This window comes from Xenopus tropicalis, chromosome 7 (assembly GCF_000004195.4).
Source record: "Xenopus tropicalis strain Nigerian chromosome 7, UCB_Xtro_10.0, whole genome shotgun sequence".
Classification (NCBI taxonomy): Eukaryota; Metazoa; Chordata; class Amphibia; order Anura; family Pipidae; genus Xenopus; species Xenopus tropicalis.
In genome coordinates this window covers 33318659-33335125 of record NC_030683.2, presented here as the reverse complement: position 1 = coordinate 33335125, position 16467 = coordinate 33318659, and the positions used below count along the sequence as shown (strand labels likewise).

The window sequence follows — 16467 nt, the reverse complement described above, 5'->3', positions numbered from 1 at the left end:
CTGGAGATGCTGAGTGGGTCCAATCTAGAAGACTGAGCTGCTGGTCTTACGGGGTCAGCTTCATCTAGTGGGGAAAACAGATTTTATTTATAGTTCATGCAATAATAATAGGTAATATAGCATCACTAGAATTCTTTAAACACAGCTTTTTCCACAAAGCACCATAGTAGGAAGAAGCTTCCTTTAGATTGCAAGGCCAAAACATAGTAAATTCTAAACTGCCCCACAGCCTGTATATTGGAAGAGCAGTGTCATATATTATCCAAACATAGTAACATCTAACATACCTGGGTAATTTTGTACATTAATACATTGCATAATGCATGTAAAATTGATTCAGCTATACAAATTGAGTTCTACCTATAAATATTTTACACAAAGTTTGCTGGTGTAAATTGTAATTATTCTGATAATATTGGGAGCCTTCTAGGGCCCACCAGAGACTCTGAAATATAGGAAACACCTTACAGGGATATCTATTTTGTCAGTATGTTTAAACTAGGGAGGTGCAAATAGAAAAAAGGTGTTGAATCGCAAATAGGTTACAATGATGTGGGGAGTTACTGTATTATTATACACTATTATACATACCCCTAATATATACACATATACCTCCACTACACTATTATATGCTAGAGACAGTTATATTACCTTACGTTGAGGGTGTCTGTACCATTACATGCTGGTGGGTCACTGTAACATTAAATGGTGGGGGTGGGAAAAAAAGGTGCAAAGTTGGTACAGGCCTAGTCACCTGTAACAACCAATCAGAAGGAAGCATTTATATGTCACCTGTTTGAAAGCAAAAAACTGATTGTTTGTTTTGAGTTACTGCACTTGGGCAAATGTAGTTGCTCTTATTACTTAAAGGGGGATACATTGAAGTACACTGAGGAAGACCCCTTTTGGTTGATATTGGTTAGTGGCAACGAGTGCTTTTTATTACATATGATAGATAGGTGCTTCATTGTACAAGTGCAGTTTCCCATGGTAACAAATGAGATGTTTGCTTTTAAGTTGAAGGATACTGTCCCAAGTTGCTTGCTATTGTGCAATGTAGCTCCTGTTGGCAGCAATTAAACCAGTAAAATAGTGGCAGCTTGGAATCATATGAACCTCTCCTTTTTGCAGCTTAGTGAAATATGCAGTCTATATGAAAAGTGCACAGGCAGATTCCCTAAATTTAATCACCTATAGCAACCTATCAGCAAGTAGCATTTACCTATTTGGTTGATATTGGTTAGTGCCTATGGGTAACTGCACTTGTGCAATTTAGCACCTGTTTTGGTAGCTGAGCCCTAAATAGTCATAACACCAGTAAATTAGGGGAAGCTGGAAATTATGTTGGACACTCTTTTTCGCAAAAAAACATTTTTAAGCAGTCTTTTTACCTTCATCGCTCTCCTGCCTTCTCCTTTTCTCCTCCCTGCAGCATTCATCTGGCGGCTGCTGTTTCTCCTCCAATCTTCTCTTCCTCTTGTGCTTTTTACCTTTCTTTTTGTCACCTCCTGGTCTTCTTATCTTCTTCTCTGATGGCGCCTTGCTCGAATCGTTGACATCCGGACGAATCCTCTTCATTTTTCTTTCTGTGCAGAACTCTCACTTCTTCTTCTTGCTCTGAAGTACTGTCTCCAACTGTCACTTTCCAACGGTTGAGGTCTCTTGCCCTATAGCAGATGTCACCTGATTACATTGTGACATGGGCACAGGCTGTTAGATACCATTGCAGCACAGAGCCGGGTACATATCCCAACCTGGGCACAGGCTATAAGATACCATTGCAGCACAGAGCCAGGTACATATCCCAACCTGGGCACAGGCTATAAGATACCATTGCAGCACAGAGCCAGGTACATATCCCAACCTGGGCACAGGCTGTTAGATACCATTGCAGCACAGAGCCAGGTACATATCCCAACCTGGGCACAGGCTATAAGATACCATTGCAGCACAGAGCCAGGTACATATCCCAACCTGGGCACAGGCTATAAGATACCATTGCAGCACAGAGCCAGGTACATATCCCAACCTGGGCACAGGCTATAAGATACCATTGCAGCACAGAGCCAGGTACATATCCCAACCTGGGCACAGGTTACATTCCTTATGTTGTTAGTTTATCAGCTTTTAATATGTATATATGTTTCAATCCATTTGTCCAGCCTGTGATGTGAAAGTCCATTTACATTGCTTTTTTGCTTATGGATGTCATATACTGCCATTTGTTTGTGGGAGCTGCCATGAGCCCAACACGCAGGTTTTCTCTTCCCTACAGTGTAAGATTAATATAAATTAAATATTAATATTATTAATATTAATTAAACTCTAGCACCATTGGTTTGGAATCTACTCCAGTATGTTATATTTACCTTATGTTATGTTTACCTGGAAAAGTCACTATGCCTTGCAAAACATTTTTAGATTGGTAGGGGAAGTCTGTACCCAGCATCAGCTGATGAACCCATATCTATATGGTTTCTCCTTTCCAATAATGTGCTTAGTAGTGTTCCGACACAATGAAATGGGGCACTTATTGGTCAGATGGCAAAAGTGTGATATTGGAATAAATTGAGGGCAAAGCTCAGCACCCTTGAAAACCTATAGGAACAAGTTTTGTTCTTTGCTGCAACGCACTGCTGACTAGTTCTACAGTAGTAGTGTGGTATCTTGGGCTAAACATATGGATGTTGGGATCAGTACCTTTGAAACCCCCCAGATACTTATTTTTTACATGTTGTTGAATCATAGGATAGTTGAAATTTAATTGGGTTGATAAATTGGCGCATAGACGTTAAAACTTCAGGGCCAAGGGGGCCCAAAAATGATTACACAAATGCACCACTCTTGCCCTGATACCTATCTTTAACAGTATTATTCTACAGCTGTTTAATATGAATCATTGGTAGTCAGTGGGGTTGCTGAATACAGGAGGTGACGAGATTGGACAGTCGGTAAGAGATTTAATTGCACTGTCCAATCACGCCACACACTGTATACAGAGAAGTGGGCATTCCAACCATTGTCTGCAATGTCTATCCATTAGAAGACCTGGTGGCCAGAATCAAAGGGTCCATAACAAAGGGTCAATAAGTGTGATACACAGACACCACTAGTGCAGGTTCCTGCCCTAAGGGCTTACAGTCTAACTAATGAGACTATGACCAGAAAAGCAAAATGTCTAGCTCCAAAGTTTAACTAGCAAGAATATAAACCAAACAAGTCAGTGGGGAACTGTTATGAACGCATAGCTGGGATATTGGCATTAATAGTATTTAAGTAATACTGTGCCATGTTTTTCCTGGAACTGGCATTAGATATAGGACATCATCACATAAAGGAAGGCATTCACTGGTATTCCAAACTGATATGTTTTGAAGGCCTTCCATTTTATGCCTGCTTATTCATGGTATTATATCCAGGGCACTTATTAGGTATGCAGTTTACTAGAACACTGTGCTTGCTTGGCTTGGCTAACCCATTGCAGCCCCTAGCACCAAAGACTGGAGGTGCAAAATATTGTCATTTTTTTCATGCTGAGCTACAGTGAATAAAGCTATTAAAAGATCTATTATAAGAATAAATTGCAAAAGTTTTCAGTGGAATAAAAACAACAACATTTATTGGCTCAAATAAATATGAACATAAACAGAACTCATAACAAAAGCATACTATACCAAAACATGACCAGGTGCATCCTAATCTCCTAACGCGTTTCGCACCATGTGGCGCTTCATCAGAGGAGGTGTGGTTTACTTGTGTCACTTCCCTTATATACCCTTAGTGTTTTAATATACAGTGTACAGGGTTACTTAACTAACCCTTTATCAAGCTATTAGTATATCGAAAAATCTTATTAAACATACATAGCTATGGGTTTTCAGATAACCCTGCAAATAGCACATATCATATAATTGTATTAGAATCACACCAAATAATCCAAAATTTACAAAAAACCACAAAACAAAAGACAAAACCAATTAAGTGATAACATCATTACAAAAATAAATCTACATCTAAACATATATATATAGATGCAGACATCTTCATAGATAACTACATATTAAAGTGCATAGTTGTGCATAGAATTGTGCATAATTGCACATGAAATTAATTTAATTAATATTATTATAATAAAACACTAATGCTGTCATTGCATCTTGGAGATTTCCTACCATAACTATAGTAGCCATTATAACCCCATTTTAACCTCATACTTCATTTGTTGTAACAAAAAAAAAAAACAATTTTTAATTTATTTGTTATACATACAGGCCTAGAAACCTCCAAGATGCATGTTTATTATAATAATATTAATTAAATTAATTTTATGTGCAATTATGCACAATTCTATGCACAACTATGCACTTTAATATGTAGTTACCAATGAGATGTCTGCATCTATATATATGTTTAGATGTAGATTTATTTTTGTAATGATGTTATCACTTAATTGGTTTTGTCTTTTGTTTTGTGGTTTTTTGTAAATTTTGGATTATTTGGTGTGATTCTAATACAATTATATGATATGTGCTATATGCAGGGTTATCTGAAAACCCATAGCTATGTATGTTTAATAAGATTTTTCGATATACTAATAGCTTGATAGAGGGTTAGTTAAGTAACCCTGTACACTGTATATTAAAACACTAAGGGTATATAAGGGAAGTGACACAAGTAAACCACACCTCCTCTGATGAAGCGCCACATGGTGCGAAACGCGTTAGGAGATTAGGATGCACCTGGTCATGTTTTGGTATAGTATGCTTTTATTATGAGTTCTGTTTATGTTCATATTTATTTGAGCCAATAAATGTTGTTGTTTTTATTCCACTGAAAACTTTTGCAATTTATTCTTATATTTGATTCAGGACTTATCAGTGGGATATTACTGATAGATTCCCTTTCTGAAACCTATTTATTATTTATTAAAAGATCTATTACCATACAGTAAAATATATATATATTTATCTTAACCTATAAATCTATTGCTATAGGCTATCAGACATCCTCTCATAAAGCACCCAGCAGCATTAAATGGGTTAGAAGGGTGCAGCGTTGGGTCCATGTTATCATTTTGGATAAAATTATGATTGTTGCACCAAATAAATGTTTTCATGTGTCATACTGTCCATTATATATATTAAAATAATGTTTATTCTGGGCCTAGGGCAGTGTTTGCACATGTATCATGCTTACTCCTAAGCATCTGTAACAGCAGAGGCCTTCCTCTGTATAATTCTATATGAATATATAGCACTTTGTCTCTTTTAAATCTTAATTTTTTCAATCTGTGCAGAGTCTTGATGTCTCTGAGAAAGCCAATGAGTAAAACACATCAGACATGACGCCATCAGGAGTGGACAGACCAGGAAAACACGGTGGACAAAAATGCTGGGTAAAAAATCCAATCTCCTTAATGATTTTAACAATTTAGACAGATACATATAGGAAGCCAGAAGTGCAGACTGAGGATCTGCATTCATTTCTCTGCGCTACAGGTTCGTGTGTTTGTGAGTACCCACCTTATTGCGGTTGATTTAAATGATGCTTGGTGTGAAAATGGCTAATCTACTCACCTAGACTATGACGATGCATGAATAATATGGTGGATAGAATACTGAATCACAAACAAGAATTTTATAGAACTTACTGTTTTATATTGTTGAATATATTTTTTTCCCTTGGGTGATACAAATTTTTCAGTACATACAAAACTATATTTTTTTTTTTCTGTCTTCCTTGGTTTGTTTGTGTGTTTGTTTAAACTGCACTGGAGAACTGAAATTTTTTATTGGTGTCAGAATCTTGTGCCAGCAGGCGTGAATATCTCCGGAAATAACAATCAAGTGTTCCTGAGCACCTCTACCTGACATAGGAAGTCGCCTCCCCTGTACCCGGCAATTTTCCCTGAAAGTACCATACCAATTTGATACAAAAATGCCATCAGTCTTACTGTCTTATTGGGTAACATGGCGCAAATGTGATCCAGAGCTGTGGCCAGTGCCCACTGGGGTATAATTAGCTTTTCCTGACCTGATGCAATTAGATTGATGAAGGCTGTCAGTCAAGCTTTTGAGCTGCTGCTCTGTAATATTGTTGTAAATGTGCCCCCTATTATTATAGAAGGCCGTAAATCTCAAGGTGACTTGAAATGTTCAGGTACAGGATATGCCAGGCACAAATCTGATGTAATCATCAATAATTCTGAAGTTTGTTTTCAGCCCAAGGCTTGTAAAACTGTTCTGCAGAACTGTAAACTTTTCATTGTTCCCTGTGCCCTTCAAATAAATCCCTGTTCAGAAACCTGACACATAAGCAAATAGCTGGAATGTGAAGCAGCAGAACACAGCAGGATTAAATCTATGCAGATATTTTATAAGTGTGCCATTGCGGAATAAAATCCTCAGTGTTTGATTACAAGCAGAATTTTACTCGGTAGTCTGGTCTCTTCTTAATGTAGACATGGTGTGAGCACTGACGGTATCTGCTCCTGCTGGCTTAAAGGCACACTGACGTTTTATTTATGGCCTTCAAAGTCGTCTAAACTCGACATGGTATAAACTCGAATTAAACTCGATCATTGTTGTATTTATAAAATGTCACGATAATGCTGTCATTGGTCGTACGAAAATTTTAAGTTCACATTAGAAAATCACACATATTTTGAGCCAAAAGTATCATTAAAACTTAAAAAATTTGAGTTTAAACATTTTTTTCCAAGAATCCTCTTTATTTTTCCCAAACAGGAATTGCTCCAGCAGCCATTTTAGGAGCATTGGTGCTCATTCTTGGAAAACAATGTGTTTACATTTCACTTTAAACTGGATGAAATAGAAAACAGTGATGGGATTAATTTCCCCTTGAAAGTGTGTGTGAAATAGGCAACAATGTTGGGATTAACTTCCCCTTGAAAATGTGTGAAATAGAAAGCAATGATGGGATTAACTTCCCCTTGAAACTGGGCGAAATAGAAAACAATGTTGTGCTTAATTTCCCCTTGAAACTGGGTGAAATAGAAAACAATGGTGGGGTTAACTTCCCCTTGAAAATGTGTCAAGGACAGGCTATCACTGACTATTCTATTCCTCTAATATTCTAAGCCTCCACAGGACCTGCCATTTTTTTTAACATTAATAAATCCTGAATTATGAAAGTTATTTTAGAAAAACTCAAATATTGGGGGGGAAATTTTGAAAAAATGTTCGCAAAACAATATCAGAAAAATCAAGTACTGGCAAAAACTCAATCGTAAATCTCAAAAATATCTAGAAGTTAAAAAAATCAACTTTTTCTCAAAATTGTTTAGCATATGTGCCCCTACGGGGCAGATTTTTTAGAATTCATATTTTTGCAATTTTGTGGGTTTTTTTTAACAACGACTAAACTCAATAAATATTTTACAATTTGCAAAGCTCCCAATGACGTCTCCATGCCCTTGCCAGCTTTTATATGGGGCAGTTGTGTGTTGGAGTTTTTGTGGTTTTTACACTTAATAAAATCCGAAATGTAGCTAATTAAATACACAATTTTCTGAGCAAAACAGTTCGATTTGAGGAAAACAAAAAATACAAACTTTAATATATCTGCCCCTAAATGAAATATGATAAACTGCGGGCCCTTTAAATTCTCACAAGGAGAAATGACTACCTTAATAGTTTAAAGACATGGATATCCAAACAATCATGCATAAAAGTCAAATATTACGATTCTTCATATTCATATTCTCTTCTTTATTCTCTAGATTTTGTTTATGGGTCATCTTTAAAAACTGCCTGGTGTCATATTTTATCTGTAGAACTAAGACTGATAATGTAGTGCTGAGTGTAATTAGCAGGCTGGGGCAATCAATCTCTCTTATACACTGCTTCCTGCTGGCTTCTTGCCTTAATAGTAAATTAGAAGGACATTAGTACTACACAACGGATCTCATTCACTCTCCAGACCTTAGATACAGTTGTAGATTTATTACCGGCAGCTGGAATAAGAGCTAGAATATTGGTAGAACTAACAGAACATGCCCAACATAAAACGGGTCCATTCTTAGGATTACTGGACGACAAGGAAAGCCAGGAGCTTTTACAGCCACACAAGATAAAGATACACATGGTGCTTCACAAACATTACCTAAAACTACATTACATAAAATATTGGGACAATCATCCTTTTAATTGGGAACTACTTATACAAGGCCTATTGTATTTGTTTAACTGAAGTTTATACCCCCTGTTATGAAATGATACCCCCTGTTATGAAATGTAAAGATTTTAGATGTTACATCATCTGTATAAAAGCATTAAGCCCTTACCTTGTGTCCTTATATGGTGATCGAACACCTTGGAGACTTATTATAGCCTTATATTTTTCAACAGGTGATACATTATTCCCTGTATATTCAAAGAATTTCAATTGGGCAGTGAAATAAAATGATATAATTCATGGTCTCCAGACCATCTGCAGCATCTGCACAATTGACATGGATACATTTTGTGCCCATTGACTATAGTGTCATCATAATTTGGAGGGATTATTTCCTAATCAGGCTGTATACAGGTATGGTATCCATTATCCAGAAACCCATAATCCAGAAATCTTAAAATTACAGGAAGGCCATCTCTCATAGACTCCATTTAAATAAAATAATTCATAACTCATAATAAAACAGTACCTTGTACTTGATCCCAACAAAAATATAATGAATCCTTATCGGAGGCAAAGCAATCCTATTGGGTTATTTAATAATTATGTATGTTTCCATCATAGCACCAATCTCCCCTTTGGTTTATTAGACTAGAATGGCCTGGCAGTTTTCAAAATCATTTCAAAATATACATTTTTTTCCATTGCTTCAGTCTATGATAGCATTTGGCAACATATTATTCTGCAAATCAATGATTAATGATGGTGAAACAATAGAAAAATGATACATAATAGACAAATATATAGGCAATAAAAAAGATTTCTTTTGCACTTATTATTATTATTAACATTTATTTATAAAGCGCCAACATATCCCGCGGCGCTGTACAATAAGTGGGTTTCATACATTGGACATACAGAGTAACATATAAAGCAACCAATAACTGATCTTGCATCTTTGGAAAAGGCAAACTTATGATCCTAAAAAAAGCACTGTATGCAGTGGCTAGGGGGCGATATTGCACTGAGAAATACAATTGTTTCCTATTTTCACAAATTCTACTATTTGAGTCTTGGTTGGTTGATGATTATTTGAAACTTTGCCACGGACCCAAGCTCCTTTTTGTGACATGTACCCTAAGGTGATAATAAAATACTCTTTATTCTCCACCCCCCCCCCATCCGTATGCATTTTTTGTTCCTCATCTTGGATAATCATATGACGCATGTCAGGCTTCCATTCCTCAAGGGAGCACAGAGTGGCGACACTCGCTAACACAGCATCAGGGGGTCATGGATTCAGGCAGAATTCAATACAAGGCCAACAGAGCGCTTGCAGGGACATGTTTCCAAAGCCACTAACAAAGACAAATGATAAAAGTGACATTATGATGACAAATTGTTCTCATTACATGGGCCTTGTCCTGTACAATCAGACAGTACAGAATATAGAACAACAAACAGGTCGCATTTCCATATCAGTATTGTTTCCGTAATGCAAAGTGAGCATACATACAACTGTGTATAGACCCGGCATAGGCAATCACTGCCTCTATACATTTTTCATCTTGTATTTTCAAAAGCAATTATACAGCACGGATTCATTTTTAAATAAAAATAGGTCAAGTTCCCTTTCAAAAACTTATCATTTTATTGCAGTCAAAAACACTGGGTTTTTTTTTTACATTTTTTTTTAATAATGGCTTTGCCAAAGGGAAGTATATTTTCACATGACATGTTTATTTTAAGATTCCAATTGCTTCCCCAGCGTGCAGTGATCCACAGTGACTCTGTCCCACAAGATTAGCTCCTTGGCTATACATGCCACACTGCGACAAGCTGGGCATTATTTTTGTGAATCTTGTGTGTTTTTTAGTGAACAGTTTATAGCAGCTCCAACCATAACTGTATATAAAGCAGTTAATAATAATGAAGCTGCGTGGGATCTCTTCTTAAAAGAGGAAATGTCATGAATTAGTAAAAATTCAACTGTTGCTTTGCATTGTTCACATTTTTCTGTTAACATTACATCCCCCATTAAGATCAATGTTATGAATAGGAAGGAAAGATAATAGGAATACTTTTCCCAGTAAAGAAGCACAAAGGAGGAACAATAACGTGTGTATAAGCAGCATTTGTAGTTATTTCAGTTAGACAGTACAATATGAGGGTATAGCGTATTGTGAATGTAGAACATATACTATCTGCATATTTGAGTTTAAACATATGAGTGGGAGCTGTACTAATGTTTAATTCTTTGGAGACACCAGTGGAACAAGACAGGAAAATATAATGCAGCGTAACAATACCACAATATTAAAATATAACATCAAATGGCAGTCAGCTCTTGGTAAAACAAGTATAAATAATTCCATAGATGTGCCCGGTAATGCTTAGCTGAGCTGGAAAAGGGTGGATCCCTCTGGTATGGGACGGTAAAATAGTTACAATTCTGAAATAGTCAAAAAAAGAACTAAAGCTTGACAGATAATTAGACTAGAAATTCTATACTTTACAACCACAAGTGCAGTTCCACACTCATGAATTTCCTAGCAATCAGTTGCACAGAAAACCACTTTCAGTGGCAAAATGTGCTCCTTGCACTTCCTTATAGTAGCGCTTTGTGCCTGTCTGTCAGTCCTTCCTGCCTTCCGTTCCGAATAGAGCGCTGCTGTGCTTACTGATAGAAACCGTGGGGCTACCTCCAAGGGAACACACTGCCTGTCTGAAGTAGACTGGGAAAATAGCATGGTACTGAGAAGCATAAGGCAAAGTTGTTGTCTCAGTGAAAAGGGCAGGGCAGGCAGCAAAAAGTATAGTCAAAACAAGCAAAGGTCAAAACCTGAAAACAGCAAAAAGCAGAAACAGGCTTGAGCAGGATCTGACAGTAGAGAAGCTAGCTTGGGCAAAGTTAACATTGAGACAAATTATTTTAAGGGTGAATTGAACCCAAAATCTGAACTTGAACTTTTGTCATTGCTCCCCAGAACACCAGCAGTGCATCATAAAGAATGCGGACCAGTGTGTCTGAAAGAAGAGGCACACTCCGGTCTCACTGACGCTATAACATAAAGCCACGATACACGGCTCATTAGGAATTAACTCATAATACGTGGCAGCATAAAAACCAGTGCTTTCTGCAAGATCTAAGATGGGGAACTCCTGCAGAGAACTCTGAAGGTCTAGATCATTATTGTTACACGGCTGCTGAACCTCTTCTTGGGCAGTAAATCAGAAAATCATCTGATCAACATCAGATTTATTTTTTTAACAATTATTTGTATTAACGGTTTTATAATTGTTTACATTTGTGTACATTGGGCCACATGGCTGCTGCTTGATAACAAATGGAAAAAAGGGTAAAGGAAATGGGGGGTCATAACGGGTAAAATGTGTAACTTATTAATAATGCCATATCAAGACACCAGTGTCCGTGAGCAAGGGGGTTAAAGGGAATTTTCATCAGTTAAAGCAAAGTATTTATCATAAGTATGGCGGAGGAAACTTCTTGTTAATCACGATCCAATCAACTTTCTGTTTAAATGCCTGGAATGGTATTGTTTGGGATTTCCAAGCTTTGGCAATAGTTTGTCATGCAGCTAAGAAAACATTGGTGAGTAACTAGTGTTGATATTTTGTAAGCCATTTAGAAGGGTATGTATTGGATCAAGTCTAGTGTTAATCTAAAATATTGAGAAGATGACATTGTGCATCCTAATCCGGAATCTCGTGACAACAGGACAAGTCCCCCATATATGGAACATAGAGCCTGGTTGTGAGCAACCTCTGAAATAATTAAGGTTGGCAATCTCCACATATTTAGTCATCGCCATAGTTTTTTTATATCACAAAGTTGGACTTATCATGGTTCTGCCAATAAACTCCATGTTTTTAAACCCTTATATTATTCACAGAAGCAAAATGGAGTTAATAAAGTTCAATTTGAAATTGGCAATTTCATGGTAAAGCATACAAAAATACCTTATTTCCAAAACTGGCATTAAGTGAATTTGTAAATTTGACATTATTTTCATGACAATGTTAGCCCAGTTTTACTGTACTTCTCCTTTACTACAAACCCCATATGATACCAAACTTGCGAATGGCCCCTAATCTGGTCTACAAGCCCAGACTGGCAATCTCTGGGTTCTGGCAAATGCCAGAGGGGCTGCTGTAAGGTGCCTTAGACAGTCACTATTTATTGGGCTGCTGGGGGCTGTTTGGGCCTCTGTGTACTTGAAATGCCAGGGCCTATTTTGAATCCCAGTCCAGACCTGCTGGTCCAACAGTCCACTGCAGTCTGATTTCACATCCGTCTTTATAAGAAGTAAATGCTGATGATTCTAATATATTGATTGGTACAGTCAGATGTCTCTGACAGTAATGACAAAGGTGCATCTGCAATCAGCTATAAAATGTTGCTCTGAACAGGCATTAAATGAAATCTTAGCAACATCTCCCCAAAGCAGACTTACCGTTTGATATATTTAGGCATTTAATAACTGTATATTGATATTTTCAAGCCTATCAACTATAAAATGTGGTCAGGGATTTTATAGGTGAAATGTTGGCTGCGTTTCAAAGGGACACTTGGAGATGAGACAGGTTATTAAGTAAGCGAAGGCAATAAGATTTTAGCCTTCCGTGTACCATTCTGCAGTGATTTCTAACTTTAACTAACATACTGCAGCTAAAAGCCCTGCTCCAATAAAACACTTTACCCTCCACAGAGGCAATTTCTTATAGACCACTGACATCAAACATTTGTTCCTAAACTTTTGGATATTTACAGATGCCATTGCCCCAGTGGGAAGCCCAAGCTGCCATAACACTATGGCTTTTGCTACTCTATAACATCATAAGCAACAGTAATGTCCTTTTAGCTTTGTTTTGCTAAAAGAAACAGAATTTTTAAAAAGTATTTTCATTATAGGTCTGAAATCACTGCACCTGTGGTTTGAAATTTTTTGGGCACTTGGAGTCCTCCTTTAGACTTCTTAAAATAAATCAATATTCACATTAATAGCGCCTTGCGGGCTGCAGAGTCATTTACAATGTGGATCAATTCTGTCACGGTCCTTAGTTCTGAGGCTGCTGCTGTTTTCTGCGTTTAATGAATTGACCAAATCGCGCTTCCCTAAATGTTAGCAGTATGGGGATTTCCACCCAATCATTACTTGCTGACTGTGCAGCTGACTTTGTTAACCCCTATAAAGCCTTTCCTATAGGCCCATTCTGTTACAGATATAGCATTGCTTTATGTCATGCCGTACAGGGTACTGAACTTCTTTATATTGCACTTTTCTGAGAATTTGGAGTACAAATGTTTTTAGTTCAAAGGCTTAGTGTGCTATTAACTTCTACGTCTTGAAAAAAAATAACCCTTCTTTTTAGGCTTTCTTCTCATCCAAGGTTCTTTCAGGCTGATCCAAGCGTCTCCATAGTTATTGCTTTCATTCTGCTTGCAGGGAATACAGTTCATGCCCACCAGGTGTCTTGCTTGGGATGACTTAAAATACTCTTTTCTGTGCACCATTCTCTTTGTTCTTTTTGCTGAGGCCAAGATGTATTTGTTGTGAATAGGAGATAACAATGGTAACCAGTAACTAAAAGACACATGAGCTACTCCCTTCATTTATATAGAAACTGAATTAACAAATACACCTAAATGTGATCATTTATTCTCTTGACATTGGGTGAATGTGTAGTCACAAGCTGGACTATTAATTCTGACACCTCAATGCCGTCTGTAAAAGTCTCTAATTAGTTTTGGCCCCAAGGAGCAAATCAAACAAATGACAGGCAAAGAGAAATAAAGTGTCCCAAGAGACTCAATAAATTAAGCCAAATAGGACTGTATTTATGTTAGGGCTAAAAGGGACAGTTGCCCTGGGCTCCTAGAACAAATGGAAACCACTAGAAAGAAATCTTCTTTGTAAATGTATATTCTTGGTAAATGTCTATATTACTATACGGAGTGATATATTATATGTCTTGAATATTTATGGGTCTGATGTCCAATCTGTCCAACATCCTGAGCAACTGATGACTGAAAGTTCTTGGATGCATTAAGAAGTTGAAGATAAACAGCAGCTGGAGGTTAGGCTATCCTAGATAAGTGTGCAGTTCAGTAAAGAAGATTTCCAACAACCAGTAAAGTGTCACTAGCTAAGCAGACATGTTCTAAGAAGGAATGTAGAAGGTGTTTCAGAGTCTGGGGTCATATTAGAACACATCTTGTATAGAAAAGTGATCTTGGATTAGATTGCACGGAAGGCTAAAAAGATGGGTCTTATTTAGTTTTAGCCTGTGCAGTATTCAGAATAGAATACCAGAAGTCTGCACCAAATTCCGTTCATTGTCTGTATTAGTCTGAATGAGACACAAGGTACAGCATGGAGAGGGCCAAGGAACCGGGTACTTTACACCATTGGCAGCATAAATGTCAGTGCTCCCTGTGCACATTGTACCCATATGCACTACTTAGTATACTTACAAAATCACAACAATTGTGATCATATCCATGGCCCACCTGTACAAGTTTTGCACCCATGTTTCTGCACAGCTTGTGCCTAATTACACGCAACATGTTTGACAAAATTCAATTACCTTGAAATTCCAGAGGGAAATGGTGCATTGTAGGAAAAAAACATTGCCAACTGCTTAGCTTTTTACAACTCTTTCCCCATTAATAAAGTAAAACTTTAGAAAAGCTAGATATTAAGGGTTATTTACAAATGCAGTGCAGAATAATCGCACCACGTGGGGAGCTACTTCTTATTTGGAAAGCCCAAACTTCCAAGTATTTATGATAATACATCCCATCGCAGTATTTTCTATCATTTTAACCTATGGAAGCTGAAACTGCCAGATCAGCAACAGATATTTAGTTCAGTTTTTTTTTGTTTGTACAATTTTTTTTTTGTTTTGTACAATGGAGAATAAAAGCAACTGCAAAAGACTGATACATTTTATCTAATGATGGAAATCGCCTGTAATGTGCTGGTTGTGCCACAAAAGACCTTTCAATCCTTGACCTCTGCAATTTAATCTCCCACATTATCATCACTCAGTGTCTGCTTTTCTCAATGAGCACCACTTGGACAAGTGTCTCCCTCCTCCTCTTATCTAATTTTCTGTATCCTACTTTTATTTATAATGTTATTTCGGATTGGTTACTTTTCTTTACTCAGGTCATCAAAGCTACTAATGCCGCCTTCTAGGAAATTAAAAATGGATGGATGGCCGGACAGACTGATACATAGGTTCTTTAAAGAGACAAATACCCCCTGTTCAACAAGAGTACAATAAATAGGGCTTGTTCTAAGCACTTCTTGACTATTGTTTTTAATCACAAAAAAAGCTATGGTTTTGTTATTTCTTAAACTAAACAGGGCAAAGAGGCATATTGAAGCTACTCCATGTTTGGTTCTTGTTGCAAGGCAAATAATTAGTATCCCTGTGCAAACTAGGGGTTATAAAAACCCTTTGGAGGACCACATCCACACCCCAGGCCTCCAATTGAACAGCCCTGAGCTAAAATGTTTATGATATTCAACCATATTTATATTATAAGGTAGTACTAACATGGGTCTTCCATTTCATATATTTTTATATCATATATTTTTATTGACTAGAATCGGACCTGCATTACAAAGCTGGTAGTCATAGCCAATGGTTTGTGGGTAACCTATTTTATTGTCCTCCCAGCTCATTAGCCTGGGGGTGGGTGAACATAGCCATCCCATCTACAGAATGCCAGTTAATAAGTAGAGGTAAATACTTATCCACCACTGACTATTGTCTTCTTTCTACCCCTTTCCCATAATGTAAGGGTTAATCTCTTTAACTCTGTCTGTGCTTCTCTGCACTGTATCTAAGCAGTCACGAACCGGTTCGATTTAATCTGTGCGTCGGCGAAACATCTGATATCGTCTGCGCATGTGCGCTGATCAGGGAACTTGTACAAACGATACAACCAGTATGTGTATTGCAAACAAGTTCAAATTTATTTTGTTTTGATATTACTTATATAGTAGATAGAAAAACACATCCCATTATGCTTACGTATCATGGGTGGGTACATTTGCCTTGCAATTATTAGTAGAAATACAGAAATTATTTAAGTAGCTGCTGAAGCTTTATTATGATCTCTTAGCCTTGAATATTAGCTGAGATAATCAAGGCCGGAGCAACTTGGACAGACAAGATAGTGAGGATAATCATAACAACTGAAGTAATACTTTCTCAGACCTTCATGATTCAAAAAAAAATTGTGTAAATTCAGCATTTAGCAATTTAAACCCTATCACATAATACACAGAACGTAGG

The 16467-nt window shown here is 37.2% G+C and overlaps 1 long non-coding RNA gene across 1 annotated transcript in view; it reads left to right on the top strand.

The window, feature by feature from the left end:
* Positions 1-6616, top strand: part of LOC105948025 — a 28696-nt gene extending 22080 nt beyond the window's left edge. Inside the window, exon 3 of the long non-coding RNA XR_001171430.2 lies at positions 5297-6616. This is a non-coding gene — a long non-coding RNA (uncharacterized LOC105948025). The remainder of the gene's footprint in view (positions 1-5296) is intronic.
* The last annotated feature ends 9851 nt before the right edge of the window (positions 6617-16467 follow it).